The sequence below is a fragment of the Trachypithecus francoisi genome, unplaced genomic scaffold, assembly GCF_009764315.1.
Source record: "Trachypithecus francoisi isolate TF-2019V2 unplaced genomic scaffold, Tfra_2.0 Lachesis_group4, whole genome shotgun sequence".
Lineage (NCBI taxonomy): Eukaryota > Metazoa > Chordata > Mammalia > Primates > Cercopithecidae > Trachypithecus > Trachypithecus francoisi.
In genome coordinates, this window is record NW_022681469.1 from 1,699,985 (window position 1) to 1,715,791 (window position 15,807).

At 52.4% G+C, this 15,807-nt stretch overlaps 1 protein-coding gene across 2 annotated transcripts in view; it reads left to right on the forward strand.

The window, feature by feature from the left end:
• PTPRN2 (protein tyrosine phosphatase receptor type N2) overlaps positions 1–15,807 on the forward strand; it is a 981,520-nt gene that overhangs the window by 929,448 nt on the left and 36,265 nt on the right. The gene's annotated exons all lie outside the window — the stretch shown is intronic.

Genomic DNA, 15,807 nt, shown 5'->3' on the forward strand with positions numbered 1-15,807 from the left:
TGGCAATCCACGGGCACCCGTGCAGCACTGGGGTGAGACGTTTCCTAATGTTGCCGTGCACCGGAGTCGGTAAATTCATTTCTGCTCCAGGCTCTTCCTATTCCCTGTACTTCCCTCTCCCGGCTTTCCCGTCAGCCTCGCATGACTCCGATTACAGGAAGGACAGCCTCCTCTCTCCACCCTTGAGAACAGTCTCTGAGGGCTTTCCAGAAAAGTCAGGAACAGACCAGGGTTTCTGAGGGCTTCCGAGCACCCTTGCATGGTGAGCATTTGAATCCTCAGGTGCCATCATCCCATTTTATGGGCAAGGCACGTGGGTATTGGAGAGATGGCATCACTTACCCAGGGCAGCTGGGATGACACCAGGATCTAAAACACGTCGGTCTGACCTGCTCTTTGTGTCTGCCTGTGTCTTCATGCTATTGAAAATAAATAAATAAATAAATAAACAAAACTAAACTATCTCTGTGTGACATTGTTGAAGCTTGTAATCCCAGCATGACGCGGCGAACCTGTGACACTTGGATGGTTCTGGGGGCTCTTGGTCCCAGCACCCTGGGGCACTTGAGTTCCCTCCTTGTCACCGCTGGGGAGTCGCCCAACCGGGTGAGAACATGCCTGTCCCAGGGAAGATGGCACCCTGGGGCCCATCACCTCGGGAGTTTCATGGTAGGAAGGTCTTCTTTGCATGGCACACACCTGCCTTCCTGAAACATGGGCCCATCTGTCCCAGCTCTACCCTTAGAATGGAGCCCCAGGGCCCGCACAGGGATGCCCCCTGCTGCACATGCGCATCCCGGCTTCTAAGGGAAAAGGACAGAGTGTTTGGAATTGGAGGGCAGGCAGGGAATGCCCACGGAGTCCTAACACCACCCGAGTTTCCATCCACCTCAACCCATTACCCAAAACGTGCTTATTTATGTGGGGTGCCCCGAATATGTGCTCTTTCGTTTTTCTGAGCCCTTGGGCCCCACAGCCCAACATCAACCTCATCTCCTCACCTGCGCAAGACTTCTCTGTCCAGCACAGCCACAGGGTCTGGAGGGTGTCCATGCTTAACAGTCACGGTGATGCTCACAGCCACCCTCCGTCCTGTGTGAAGGATCTTGGCGTCCACACTCAACGACCACGATGATGCCCACATCCACCCTCCGTTCAGCAGGTGCCACATCCACCCTCCGTTCAGCAGGTGCCACATCCACCCTCCGTTCAGCAGGTGCCACATCCACCCTCCGTTCAGCAGGTGCCACATCCACCCTCCGTTCAGCAGGTGCCACATCCACCCTCCGTTCAGCAGGTGCCACATCCACCCTCCGTTCAGCAGGTGCCACATCCACCCTCCGTTCAGCAGGTGCCACATCCACCCTCCATCCTGTGTGAAGGTTCTCGGCATCCACACTCAACAACCATGATGATGCCCACATTCCGCCCTCTGTTCAGCAAGTGCCGGGTCCTGTGTGAAGCTCTCACATGCTGACCTGTAGTCTTTGTGGTCCGTGAGACTCAGAGGCTCATAGCGTGTCCAGATTCACATGGCTAGTGAATATAAGGCGTGAACCATATTTCTTACTGTTTATTATGGATAGTTGCAATTGTTAGAGGCAATTCATTTGATCAGTGTTTACATCTTATGAACTGGTTTAGAGTGATTATCAAAGAGCATCCATTCTTGAAATTGAAATAATGCATCTCTAAATGAAATAAGTAGAGACAAATTTTAAAGCAAGGTGAAATGCAAGACAATTTCGAGACACATCTCAGTCAGCAGGTATCAGGTGGTTCCAGGAAACCCCAGCGTCCCTCAACCTGGTCACAGCTCTTCTAAGACAAGAGCTCATAGCCTGTAGTCTCAGCCCTCCCAGGATGTTCTCAAGCGCGCCAGCCCAGCAGAGCCTCCGAGAAATCCTGAACTAAAGAAACTTGCTTCATTTTGCTTCCTGCAGACTTCCCTGACCACAACGTCATTGCTTCCACATCCCCCTCATCCTGGGGATCCCTCTGTGCAGAACGCAGGAGCTGCCCGCCGTCGATGCCCTAAATCCACACAGAGCAGGATGGAGGAGAGTTGCTTCCTAGCACAGTCACGTTTGCTTGAGGGCCTCTAAACCGTGTATTTTAGAATGTCAGCATCTCTCAGGCATTGCTCTCCATTGAATAATTACCAGTGAGCCCCAAGATTGACATTCTTAAAAATTCAAAGTTGGGGTTCTCTTTGCCCTGTCTGGCTTAGCAGAATGCAGGCAGAGGAACCAACACCTGTCTTTACAACCGCCCACGGAAGGCAGAACTTTTCCAAACCTACAGTAACGTGTACCTTTAAGGACAAAGCTGGATTTGAAACATGAAGTTGGTGGTGACGAAGTCAACAGGCTGAGTTGGAGTCAGCATTGTCTCCTCCTGCATCCCCCGTCTGGACCATTCCCAGATGCTGACCAAGGATCGGGACACAGACCAAAGGTTATGGATCATCCCAAAGCACCTTCCTTTTATCTCTGGCTGTTGATGCTGATCTGAAGCTCCTCCTTGAGGTGGGTCCACAGGTGTTTCTTCTCTGTCGGTAATCAGCGAATTCCAGGAAGAAAGCATAAGCATGAGAAAGGCTGTGATGGGAAAGATGGCTGTGTCTGCCCCAGGCCCGTGCACTCCTTGGGGGGTTAGAAGTGTCCCCCTCATCTCCGCCTCCCTGTCACACAGCCTTTCCCCACTGTGGATCTATGTCGGGATCCAAATTTCCCTCCTCTTCTAAGGATGTCGTTGGACTGAGAGCTCGTCCTAGCCTGTGTGATCTCACCTTAACTCGACCACATCTGCAAAGACCCTATTTCCAAATAAGACCACTTTCACTGGTTGCAGGTGGACATGGATTTGGGGGTACATGATTCTACCCAGTACAATGGCTAAGAAGAAAAAATACCTTTTCCAAACAGCTAGTTGGCACCCACATGACATGGTGATGGGTCAAGAGTCTGTTCGGAGGTCACTGGGAGGCTGGGAGGCAGAGGAGCCAGGAGGGCCCCAAGGTCCTCAACAAGAAATGCTGTACAGGGGCCCGTGGGTCCAGAAAGGAGGACCCTGGAAGAGGAGTTCAGGGGAAGTCCCCTCAGTGAGCATGGGGCATCAAGGTCACTCCGCGCATACCAGCCTCTTCCCCAGCATGGCACCGTGAGGCCCCGTCAACTCCCCTTCCCGTGGGGCCCACAGCACCTCTGTCCATGCTGCGGCTGTGAGCAAAGCCCAGAACATGCACGAAAATCCACAGAGGGTCACCACTTACTGCACACACGGCGCTTTCCTGCAGTGAATCAGCTCTATATGGACACTGGATGCATTTCAAGAATTTGATATCCAAAATTTGACTTACATCAAGAAATTCTTAAAAATAAATTCATGACCTAAAGGAAGATGTACCCCAAATTAATTCCTTGTCTGTGAGTGCCCTTGAAATCATTCAGCTTAATTCCTGGTCCTTACTCCATCTCAGAGGGGTCTGTGGAAGTCTGAGCGACAGTTCAGAAATCAGTGTTACTAGTAAGTAAACTGGCCTAGAAATAAAACATACCTCAAGGAAAGAATACCCATTTGGGGTTGAGGGTGTCATTTTGTCATATAAACACTTTTTTTTTAAGTGTGGAAAATTTTAAAGGAAGAATGGAAAGGAAACTTAAGTATGGGACAATCTTGTGCTACATTATTTGAAGTCATATCAAGATCTTAGAAAGAACCATTTCCACTGTCCTCTATGCTGGTCATTCTGGGATCATATCTGGAATATGATGTTCATTCTGGGATCATAAATTCAAAAAGGGTGCTGACATTCAAAACACAAAAGAAAAAGAAGCCAGAGTTTGGTGGAAACAGCCAGGGTGGTGAGAGTTTTGAACATCACTGCAGGAGGCAGGAAAAGCCGTCCTCGGCATAGAGCACCACCCACAAGCTCCCTCTTCCATGCACGCTGCCGCTGTCCGCCCAGATGTCCCACAGGAACTTGGCCTCAGCTGGCGTCTGGACTTCCTGGTGCATAAAACTTTCTTTTTAAAATCCTAAGACTCTAGATCTCAAGGAGGGTTAATAATATTCTAATAAATTTTCAATTAGGAACACGAGTTTGGCTTTGTGAGGTTTTACTATTTTGTTCAATGCTTCTAAATAAGGAGTCTTAACACCTTGTACCCATCTGTTGACACCCCCAGGTGTTGAGCGCTGGTTGCTGTAAACACTCTGCTTGGGGAGGCTGAATGTCAGGAAGGAAGGCGAGAGAAGGCAGGGGTCCATGGTCTACTCCTGGATCCCTGCGGCTCTGGGTACCTGTCAGATGGCCTTTCTCTAGAAAGTGTATTTTAATCTGCAAAGATGCCTCCCACCTGCCAAATGGGGCCACCTTGAGTGAAAGGCACACACCCATTGGAGAGGATATCCGAGTCCAGGTGGCATAAGGAAAGGGGGCTGGGGGAAGAAAGGAAGTCCCATCTGTTGAGCTCTTCGATGCCAGACCCTGGGCAGGCACTTCCCGTATGGGATCTCATCGGGCTGAGCCACTGGCCCTGCGATGAAGCCATCATGAGCCTCCCATCATTCCACCTCCTGGGGTCCCTGGAGGCATCAGATTCATAGAGGCAGGCAGTAGAGGGCAGTGGCCAGGGCTCAGGGAGAGGACAGTGGGGAGGGGCTTGATGGGGACAGGGTTTCCGTTTGGGAAGATGAGAATGGCCTGAAGAGTGTGGTGACGGTGACGGTTGCAGAGTGGGGAGAAGGCCCTTACTGCCCTGCACTGTGCGCTTACAAATGGTAAATTATATGTTAAATATGTTTTGCTACAATTAAAATAGAGATATATAGAGCAAGCCCAATTCTACCCCGGATGAAGCTGTGGCCCAGAGAGCCATAAGGACCCACCCAGGTCCACACGGCTAGTGGGAGGCAGAGCCCATTCTAGACCCAGACGTGTGTAGTGCCAGGATGTCTCTTCACCACACACGCTCCATACAGATGAAGAAGGCACAGTGATTCATGAACACATCTCTATAAACAGAAAAGAGAGATCCGGCTGCGGTGACCTCGGCATGTCCAGAGTAGGCGTTGTTTACCAAAATACATGTGTGCTTAGACTCAAGGCACAGAATATGTGAAAGTCAAACTCCTCAGAGACGGGCAATAAAATGACACTTTTTCCAGGTGCCAAGACTTCCCCATGGGGAAGCAAGGTCTGCACCTTCCCGGGAATGCGGCCCGGCAGCACGTTCCTGGCCCAGTCATGTCCTGGTGCACAGGACAGCTGTCACAGAGAAGCCCCTGTAGGCGGGACTGTAGCTGGAGGATAAGGACTGCCGGGGAGGCAGGGGAGGGGGCGCAGGCATCGACAATCCATCGCGGACCACCTCCCTACCGCCTGCCCCTGCTGTGCCACCTTCCACCACACCCTGTGCTACGTGGCTCATGTCAACCGAAGGGAGTTGGCCACCCGCCATCCCCCTTTCCTATCTTTAGAAAGAGCTGCAGAATTACGTGCTCTTCTTCCAGAGGGAGCTTCTGTGTGTCACCACCAAACACTGGCTGTGCCCAGGAGATACACAACAGCTGTTTCTAAACCAGAAATGTAGGCAGCGTGGTCTGTCACGATCAGGTGCGGAGTGGATGTCTGCAGATGTGACATGGAAAACCAGGGCCCTGGAGCCCAGGCACGGGGACAGCCACCACGGGAACTGACTCCCCATATGAGAGGCTCAGCCAAGAGGATGACTCCAGAGTCTAGCCTTGCCTCTCCTGTCTGACGAGCAGGCTGCCTTTCAGGATGGAATCAGACACAAAGCAGCTCCCCCGACCCCCAGGGAGAGCACAAAGCGCTCGCTGAAGTCAGCAGGTGTCCCGCTGGCATCGGATGCGTGCTGACTCTTATTGCATCAACACTTTACCAAGAAAAAGGTGCACTATCAATTTCTAGTTTCCGCTTTCTAAAAGTATTCTCTGATGAAGCCTCAGCTGGAGGGATACGTTTTCTGATTTCCAAATTGATAGGCTTGATGTAAATACACCTTTTTATTATTTGGCATCTGTAGATCATAGTTCTTACTATGGTTAAGAAAAAAACCTGAACTTGGAACTGCGGAAGACCCAAAGAAATTAAAGGTGTTTCCTTCCAACTGCCTACCAGTCACTGGCAACAAGGCCGAGGTGCAAGAGAATGACAGTTCAGAGCTGACTGTCACCATGCAGGGCCACCCACCACCCAGTACCAGTGGCTTGTCTGCCTCTCTGTCCGCCTGTCTGCCTGCCTCCGTCTTGTCACTGTCTGCCTGTCTGTCTGCCTGTCTTGTCTGTCTGTCTGCCTGCCTGTCTGCCTGTCTTATCTCTGGCTGGCTGTCTGCCTGCCTGTCTTGTCTGTCTGCCTGCCTGGCTGCCTGACTGTCTTGTCTGTCTGCCTGCCTGTCTTGTCTGCCTGTCTGTCTGTGTATCTGCCTGTCTGCTGTGTCAACCACTGCACTGGTCCAGGCAGGGGTGAGTGGGAAGATGGCAGACCTGGATTCCACACCATGCACTGTCTCTGGGCAGCTTCCTTGATCAGCCCAGGATGACCACTTCTGGCATCACCATCAGTACCACCAGCAAGCAAACCTCAGAGCATCCAGAGATGACCCTGGCCTGGCCTCGGTAGAGGGCATGGCCCCACACCACCTAACTTTTAAAAATGTTTAAATCCTCCAAAGATGGCATCTGCTCAGCCCTAGCTGGTTCACGGCCCCCAGCTACTTACAACCATTGTAATGTTCCCTCGGCATGTGGAAGGCAGGGCCCTGAGTCTCCAGGACAGGCCCGGTGTCCAGCAGCGGGGGCCCTGAGTCTCCAGGACAGGCCCAGCGTCCAGCAGCAGGGGCCCTGAGTCTCCAGGACAGGCCCAGTGGCCAACAGCAGGGGCCCTGAGTCTCCAGGACAGACTCAGCATCCAGCACCGGGGGCCCTGAGTCTCCAGGACAGACGTGGCGTCCAGCAGCAGGGGCCCTGAGTCTCCAGGACAGGCCTGGTGTCCAGTAGCAGGGGCCCTGAGTCTCCAGGACAGGCCCAGTGCCTAGCAGCAGGGACCGTGAGTCTCCAAGACAGGCCTGGTGTCCAGCAGCGGGGGCCCTGAATGTCCAGGACAGACCCAGCATCCAGCAGCAGGGGCCCTGAGTCTCCAGGACAGACCCAGTGTCTGGCAGCCTCCTTTCTTGTCAGATGTGTCCAGCCCGGGGCCACAGTGTCTGCTCTGGGTCTGTGGTTACCCTAAGTGGTCTGGCTCCAAGAGCATAAGAACATCCCCCAGTCCTTGCGGCTCATCACCCTGTTCCACCCCCGGACAGTGGCTGACGTGAGAGGGAACCGTCTGCAGATCTCACTGACTGTGGAGTGAAGAGGCTCAGGAGGTTAGCAGAGGGAAGTGACTTCGGATCCTGCTACCTCACAGTTGGGTTGATTTTAAGGCATGTTACTTGATTAAAGGGAAGCACGAGAGTTGTGTTCTCAGTTAATTTCTTAGGAAAAACTTGATTTTTCATGTCCGTGATTGATACGTACTTTAACCACATGCCCGAGACTTTCCAGGGCATTGTTATATTTCAAAGGTTTGGTCTTACTGGACTTTTTTCATTCATAAATTCACAAACCTTTAAAGGTGAAAGAAACTGTTTCTCACGTTACCTTATCTAAATTTTGGGTTTGAAACCTGTGACCTTGAAGCTTGTCTGTGGTTCTGCTCGAGACAGTGCAAAGATGGTCGGTTGGTCTCTCGCCACACACGTGCAGAATTTAAAATGGGACTCCAATAGAAAGGACAGGTCCAAGATTCCTTTCCGACTGATTCTTATGGCTCCCAGCTGAGAACAGCAGGCTCTGCTGCTCCTGTGTGTGATTGCTTCCCAGCCCCCGCCCAGCTCCTCCTCTCCCCACTCCTCCTCCACCTGGGACTCCTCCTCTGTCTGGGACTTTTCCACCAGCAGTATTTCTGCCCAGGAGGAAGAGCAAGCCTCAGAACGAGAAGGACTTGCCACTCCACCGAAGTCGGGTCTGCGTCCTCTGGGAAAGACTCACAGCCTGCTTGTGTGCCAGCAGACCCCGTGTGGCTTGGTGTGGCCACCCTGCCGTGTAGGGGTTCCCACAGTGGGAATGCCCTTCCTATTCCTCTTCCTCTTCCTCTCTTGCTTCACAACTAGATCTGATGCATTTATGTCAGGTCCTGATATTGAAAAGGAAAGGCCGCCCAGTGCGGCAGCTCCCCGCAAGGAGACCAGGCGCATGTTTAACCGGGAACTCGAGCACAGGCAGAGGCCACAGGGAATCTCAGTGACGCCTGGGCCAGGTGACTTCCTGTGCGGGTCCAATGCCTGATCACAAAGCCACCCACGGTGGTCACACAAAGGCTGGGTGGAGAAGAAGTCCAGTGTGTGAGTGTGCGTTCCCACTGTGGAACCCCTACACGGCAGGGTGGCCACACCAAGCCACACGGGGTCTGCTCGCACACAAGCAGGCTGTGAGTCTTTCCCAGAGGACGCAGACCCGACTTCGGTGGAGTGGCAAGTCCTTCTCGTTCTGAGGCTTGCTTTTCCTCCCGGGCAGAAATACTGCTGGTGGAAAAGTCCCAGAGGTTGCTGCGGCTGCTCCTCTGCCGTGGGATGGGGCTGCAAGGCGGCACAGGCGTCAATCTGACGGTGGCACAGGGGGGTTCCTCCTGCCACCCCCTCATCAGCCTTTCCATCAGCACTGCTGACGTGTGTGTGGGCTACGTCACCTCACCATGTCATCCCTAAATGAATCCCACACTGACATCTTTGTTTACTAAAAAAAAAAAAAAAAAAAAAAGCCAGGTAGGTGCAAAATGAGTCGGTCATGGACGGCATCACAAAGGTTTTGTCACCCTGCGTTGGGTTATATTACCGTGTCCAAAGGTGCACGGCGTGGCCTGGAGCCGTGACTCTCACGAAACCAGAGCTGTGAAGGCTGAAGCTTCATTTCTTAGGACTGTCCTCTAGGCAGGGTGAGAGTGGGGTTGAAGGGTTTCCCCTGCAAAAGATGTCACACACACTATCTCTTCCTCTTTAATCTGTTTCAGACCACAGAGTTTAACTTCCCAGTGTTGGTGAGCTCCTAAGGAGTGAAATGCAAGTGTTTTCCCGTTAACTGACTCCTTTTAAATTTAGCTGCGTCGTCTTTATAAGGCTAAACCTCCATTCAGCCCACGAGAGGACACTCGCAACAGAAATGAACAGAAATGAGCTGTGCAGCAGAATTGCGTGGGCCCTGCACCTGCTCTGGGGGGAAGGCATCTTTATGGCAACTGCTTCAGCAGGATGCAGTTACTATGCTTGGTTTTGTTTGTTTGTTTGTTTTGTTTTGTTTTGTTTTTGAGACAGTCTGGAGTTCAGTGGCATGATCTCAGCTCACTGCAAGCTCCGCCTCCTGGGTTCACGCCATTCTCCTGCCTCAGCCTCCCGAGTAGCTGGGACTACAGGTGCCCACCACCACGCCCAGCTAACTTTTTGTATTTTTAGTAGAGACAGGTTTTCACCGTGTTAGACAGGATGGTCTCAATCTCCTGACCTTGTGATCCGCCCACTTTGGCCTCCCAAAGTGCTGGGATTACAGGTGTGAGCCACCATGCCCGGCTATGCTTGTTTTTTTAAAAACTGAACATTTGTCTGTACATTTAAGCAAGTCCTGGAGGACTTCTGCCATGCGAGCCTTTGATAACATTTTCTTTTAGTTATTTTTTTTTACATAAATATCCAAATGGCCTCTTAGAAATGTGAATTGTCTTCAATGAAGCATCTGTTAGATGCCATGGAGGGTAGAAAAGGTAACTGGTCTAGGATGGAGTCTTTAAAGAGATGATCGTCTGGCAGAGGAAAGACATAATGGCAAAGACAGGACTAATACAGGCAGGAAGGGACGCATCACAAAAGATCTAAGTAGAAGGAGGAGAAGCTTTCCTTCTGAAGGGGCCCAGGGATGTTTTGTAGAGAAAATGGCCTGGGGTTTCACTATTTCAGTTTTTTCTTTTGTTTTTCAGAGATGGGATCTCACTATGTTGCCCAGGCTGGTCCTGAACTCCTGGGCTCAAATGATCCTCCTCAGCCTCCCAAGTAGCTGGGACTACAGGTGCACACCACCACATCCAGCTCAAATGTTTCAGTATTTCAGATTGATCATCTTTCCTTAAATCAGATCTTAGTGGAGCTTCAAAAGAGCTTTTTTTAAGTGTGTATGTGTCTGTGTGTGTGTGTTTGAAACAGAGTCTCATTCTGTCACCCAGGCTTGCGTGCAGTGGTATGATCTCAGCTCACTGCAACCTCTGTACCTCTTATACCTCCTAGGTACAAGCAGTTCTCCTGCCTCAGCCTCCCAAGTAGCTGGGATTACAGGCACCCACCAATACGCCCGGCTAGTTTTCTATTTTTAGTAAAGACAGGGTTTTGCCATGTTGGCAAGACTGGTCTCGAATTCCTGACCTCAAGTGATTCGTCTGCCTCGGCCTCCCAAAGTGCTGGGATTAGAGGTGCAAGCCCCCACGCCCAGTTGCTGGGATTAGAGATGCGAGCCCCCGCACCCAGTTGAGTTATTTTTAATTGTATGTGTTTAAGGTGTACAGCCTGATGTTCTAACACACGCAGACATTATGAATGATGACCACAGTCAAGTTAATGAATACATGTCTCCTCGCGTAGTTACCTTTACTTTGTGTGTGATGAGAGAATCTGAAGTCTACTCTCCCGGCACATCTCTGTGCCCAACACTCTTATTAACTACAGTCACCATGTTGAATGCCAGGTCTCCAGAATTCAGCCATCCTCTACTGAAAGTTTCTACCTTTGGATCAATCGCTCCCCATTCCGCCCCCAGCCCCAGGCCCTGGGAGCCCCCCTTCTACTCTGTCCCTGAGTTCATCCTTTTTAGGTGCCACGTGTGATTGAGATCATGGGGTGCCTGTCCTTCTGTGTCCGGCTTATTTCATTTAACGTCGTGTCCTCCAGGTTCATCCATGTTGTCAAAAATGACAGGAGTTCATTCTTTCTTAAGGCTGAATAATATTTCATTGTGTATATACCACATTTTCTTTATCCATTATCCATTGACGGACATGTGGGTTGTTCCGAATCTTTATTGTGAATAGTTCTGCAATAAACAAAGGGGTGCTGATGTTCCTTCCACACACTGATTTTATTTCCTTTGGGTCTATACCCAGAAGTGGGATTACTGGATCATACGGTGGTTCTGTGTAATTGTTTGAGGCTCTCCATACTGCTTTTTGCTTTTTGTTTTTTCGAGATGGAGTTTTACTCTTGTTGCCCAGGCTGGAGTGCAATGGCATGATCTCAGCTCACTGCAACCTCCACCTCCCAGGTTCAGGAGATTCTCCTGCCTCGCCTCCTGAGTAGCTGGGACTATAGGTGCACACCATCATGCCCGGCTAATTTTTGTATTTTTAGTAGAGACAGGGTTTCACCATGTTGGTCAGGCTGGTCTCAAACTCCTGACCTCGTGATCCACCCACCTTGGCCTCCCAAAGTGCTGGGATTACAGGTGTGAGCCACCATGTAATCCCAGCACCTCCATACTGGGAGCCACCCTCCATACTGTTTTCTGTAAAGGCTGCCCTCACTCACATTGCTACGGTATAGTGTGTAAGGTTCCCTCTCCTTCACATCCTCTCCACCACTTGCCATCCTCCTCTTTTCGGTGGCAGCCATCCCGACAGGCACGAGGTGCCAGTGCCTGTGGTTGTGATTTGCATTTCCCTGATGACATTCAGCCCCTTTTCACGTACCTGTGGGCCATTTGTCTGTCTTCTTTGGAGAAATGTTTGTTCAGATCCCTTGCCCACTTTTAGTTGGGTCATTTGTTTTTTGTTTGTTTGCTGATTAAATACTTAGCACTCAAAAAGGACCTAGAGTGAAGAGGCCCTGTGTTCCTCTCCATCGGTGTTGATAGGAAGCGTAGGCGGGGGTGGCCATTGTTCCACACCTGTGGGTGATTTGATGGGTGAAGGAGAGAGTGAAGTTGCAGCGGGTGCATCTGTTACTAGGGCTGACATCACAAGGTACCGCAAACTGGTTGTTTTGAAACAATAGGAGCACGTCCCCTCGCAGTTCTGGAGCCTGGAAGTCTGAGATCCAGGTGTGAACAGGGCCACACTCTCCAAAGCCTGCAGGGGAAGATCCCACACAGCCCCTGCAACTTCCTGTGGCTGCCTGCCATCCGGGGTGTGGCTTGGGTGGCCACAACGCTCCGTCTCTGCCTGTCTGCGCATGGCCGCTCTCTGTGTCTGTGCCTTCTTGAGGTGTTTCCCTTTTCTTCTAAGGACACAGTCACGTTGGATTGGGACCCACTCTTGGCTCAGTTGCATCTGCAAAGATCCTGTTTCCAAATAAGGCCACATTCATAGGTACCAGGGGTTAGGACGTCAATATAGGCTGTGGGGAGGACAGCGTTGAACCTGTAACAAACAACAATATGGTTTTTAAATCTACCGTCAGTAAACTTACTCAGGTCAAATAACAGCTGAAGTCTGCATTTCTTGTTCGTTGGATCACTGTCCGAATTACTGAATTTGTCCACTTGCTGCTGCTGAACAGCCATCAGGAGACACCACCGCAAGCTGCTGTGCCCCTGCCGGGCGCATCGGGATGGGTTGGGCTCACAGAGCCTGGCTGCAGGCTTTAACCCCAGTGTTTGGTGGTCTCTGAGAACCACTGGGCTGACCACTTCCATTCCTGCTGGAATCATAAACAGCAAAGCGCAATGTCACTCCCCTCCCCACCCCAGGCCCACAGAGCTGGCATGGCTAGAGCCTTCAAGGGGGATGCCGAGGCATGGGGACGCTGCATTGAAGAAGCGTGTATAATGGGGAAGGGTCAGTTCTTCTCTGAAGTGTGGTGCCAGCTGTCTGCACTTGGGATCCGGCACTTCCGGCTCATTCTCAGTCCATGTTGGTGGCTTTGGTTCGATCCAGGGCTGGTGGTGGATGGTGGCACCTGCTTCTGCTCCAGGAGGGGTAACCCCAGACTCTAACCCTGCAGTCTGAGGGTGTTGTGGGTGGCTATGGAATCCCACAGTGCCCAGGGACACTGCCACCAGCCGAGGTCGGGGTCTGCCCCTCCAGCACCTCCAGCCAAGTGCCTGATACACAACAGGTGCTCGGGTATGCAGGTGTTTGGGTGTGCAGGCGTTCAGGTGTGCAGGGACTTGGCAGTGCAGGCTTTCGGGTGTGCAGGCACTTGGGTGGGCAGGTGTTCGGGTGTGCAGGGGCTTGGGTGTGCAGGCGTTTGGGTGTGCAGGGGCTTGGCTGTGCAGATGCTCGGGTGTGCAGGTGTTCAGGTATGCAGGTGCTCGGGTGTGTAGGTGCTCGGGTGTGCAGGTGCTCACTTGTGCAGGTTCTCGGGTGTGTAGGTGCTCAGCTGTGCAGGTGTTTGGCTGTGCAGGTGCTCGGGTGTACAGGTGCTCGGGTGTGTAGGTGCTCGGCTGTGCAGAGGCTCAGGTGTGCAGGTGTTCGGGTGTGCAGGCGCTTGTCTGTGCAGGTGCTTGGCTGTGCAGATGTTTGGGTGTGCATGTGCTCGGCTGTGCAGGTGTTCAGGTGTGCAGGTGCTTGGCTGTGTCGGTGCTCCGGTGTGCAGGTGCTCGGGTGTGTAGGTGCTCGACTGTGCAGGTGCTCGGGTGTGCAGGTGCTCAGCTGTGCAGGGGCTCGGGTGTGCAGGGGCTTGGCTGTGCAGGTGCTCTGGTGTGCAGGTGTTCGGGTGTGCAGGTGCTCGGCTGCGCAGGTGCTCGTCTGTGCAGGTGCTCGTCTGTGCAGGTGTTTGAGTGTGCAGGTGCTCGGCTGTGCAGGTGTTTGGGTGTGCATGTGCTCGGCTGTGCAGGTGTTCAGGTGTGCAGGTGCTTGGCTGTGTCGGTGCTCTGGTGTGCAGGTGCTCGGGTGTGTAGGTGCTCGACTGTGCAGGTGCTCGGGTGTGCAGGTGCTCAGCTGTGCAGGGGCTCGGGTGTGCAGGGGCTTGGCTGTGCAGGTGCTCTGGTGTGCAGGTGTTCGGGTGTGCAGGCGCTTGTCTGTGCAGGTGCTTGGCTGTGCAGATGTTTGGGTGTGCATGTGCTCGGCTGTGCAGGTGTTCAGGTGTGCAGGTGCTTGGCTGTGTCGGTGCTCCGGTGTGCAGGTGCTCGGGTGTGTAGGTGCTCGACTGTGCAGGTGCTCGGTGTGCAGGTGCTCAGCTGTGCAGGGGCTCGGGTGTGCAGGGGCTTGGCTGTGCAGGTGCTCTGGTGTGCAGGTGTTCGGGTGTGCAGGTGCTCGGCTGCGCAGGTGCTCGTCTGTGCAGGTGCTCATCTGTGCAGGTGTTTGAGTGTGCAGGTGCTCGGCTGTGCAGGTGTTTGGGTGTGCAGGTGCTTGGCTGTGTCGGTGCTCCGGTGTGCCGGTGATCCGGTGTGCAGGTGCTCGGGTGTGCAGGTGCTCAACTGTGCAGGTGCTCGGGGGGGCAGGTGTTCGGGTGTGCAGGTGCTCACTTGTGCAAGTGCTCGGCTGCGCAGGTGCTCGGCTGTGCAGGTGCTCGGCTGTGCAGGTGCTTGGCTGTGCAGGTGCTCAGCTGTGCAGGTGCTTGGGTGTGCAGATGTTCGGGTGTACAGGTGCTCGGCTGTGCAGGTGCTCGGCTGTGTAGGTGTTTGGCTGTGCAGGTGCTTAGCTGTGTAGGTGCTCTGGTGTGCAGGTGCTCGGGTGTGCAGGTGCTCGGCTGTGCGGGTGCTCGGCTGTGCGGGTGTTCGACTGTGCAGGGGCTCGGGTGTGCAGGGGCTCGGGTGTGCAGGTGCTCGGGTGTGCAGGTGTTTGGCTGTGCAGGTGCTCGGCTGTGTAGGTGTTTGGGTGTGCAGGTGCTTAGCTGTGTAGGTGCTCCGGTGTGCAGGTGCTCGGGTGTGGGGGTGCTCGGGTGTGCGGGTGCTCGGCTGTGCGGGTGTTCGACTGTGCAGGGGCTCGGCTGTGCAAGGGCTTGGGTGTGCAGGTGCTCGGGTGTGCAGGTGTTTGGCTGTGCAGGTGCTCGGCTGTGCAGGGGCTCAGGTGTGCAGGAGCTTGGGTGTGCAGGTGTTCGGGTGTGCAAGTGCTCAGCTGTGCACGTGGCCGTGGGGGCCGTGTTCTCTTACCCTTCACCAAACAGGAAGTGCTAGAAATGGTCATTTCTGGAATTCAACAATACAGTTTTGTAAACTGCCTATTTTAATGAACTACATGAAGATTAAATAAGGACCCTGGGCCATTATTTACTTCCTGAAAGAGAAAGTTATACATTTCTCAAAGATTTGTAACACAAACCAATCTTAACTTGATTACGTCTGAAAATCCTGTATCCAAATGAGGTCACAGGTGCCAGGGGTGAGCACTTTCTGTATTTCACCTGTAAACAAAGACCAAGCCAATGAGAAAGAAAATAGTGAAACTTCTCCCCGATTAGAAATTGAACCTTACTTGACTGGGATTTTTACTGATATTCTGTATTCGTACCAAAATCCAAACGGATTTTTGCGATGTACTGTGAGGTTAACTGCTCAGGCACTGCTGTTGAAGGCTGGAAACAGATGGAGAAATGCCGTAGTTCCCCTCCTAGATTGGGTTGCTATGTACCGATTCGAAGGAACACAAGATAATGTAATCAGATCCGTGAACAGCTTGTAATATTGGTACCCAGTAGGGCTGCCTATTTGTTTGATTTAGTAAATTCCCCTCTCTGCTTTTATACACAGTGACCTAAAAAGAAATATTATTCCCCAGAGCGCCTTTGGGATTGTTTGTTTAAATTAAGTTTCATTTGGATTTAATCT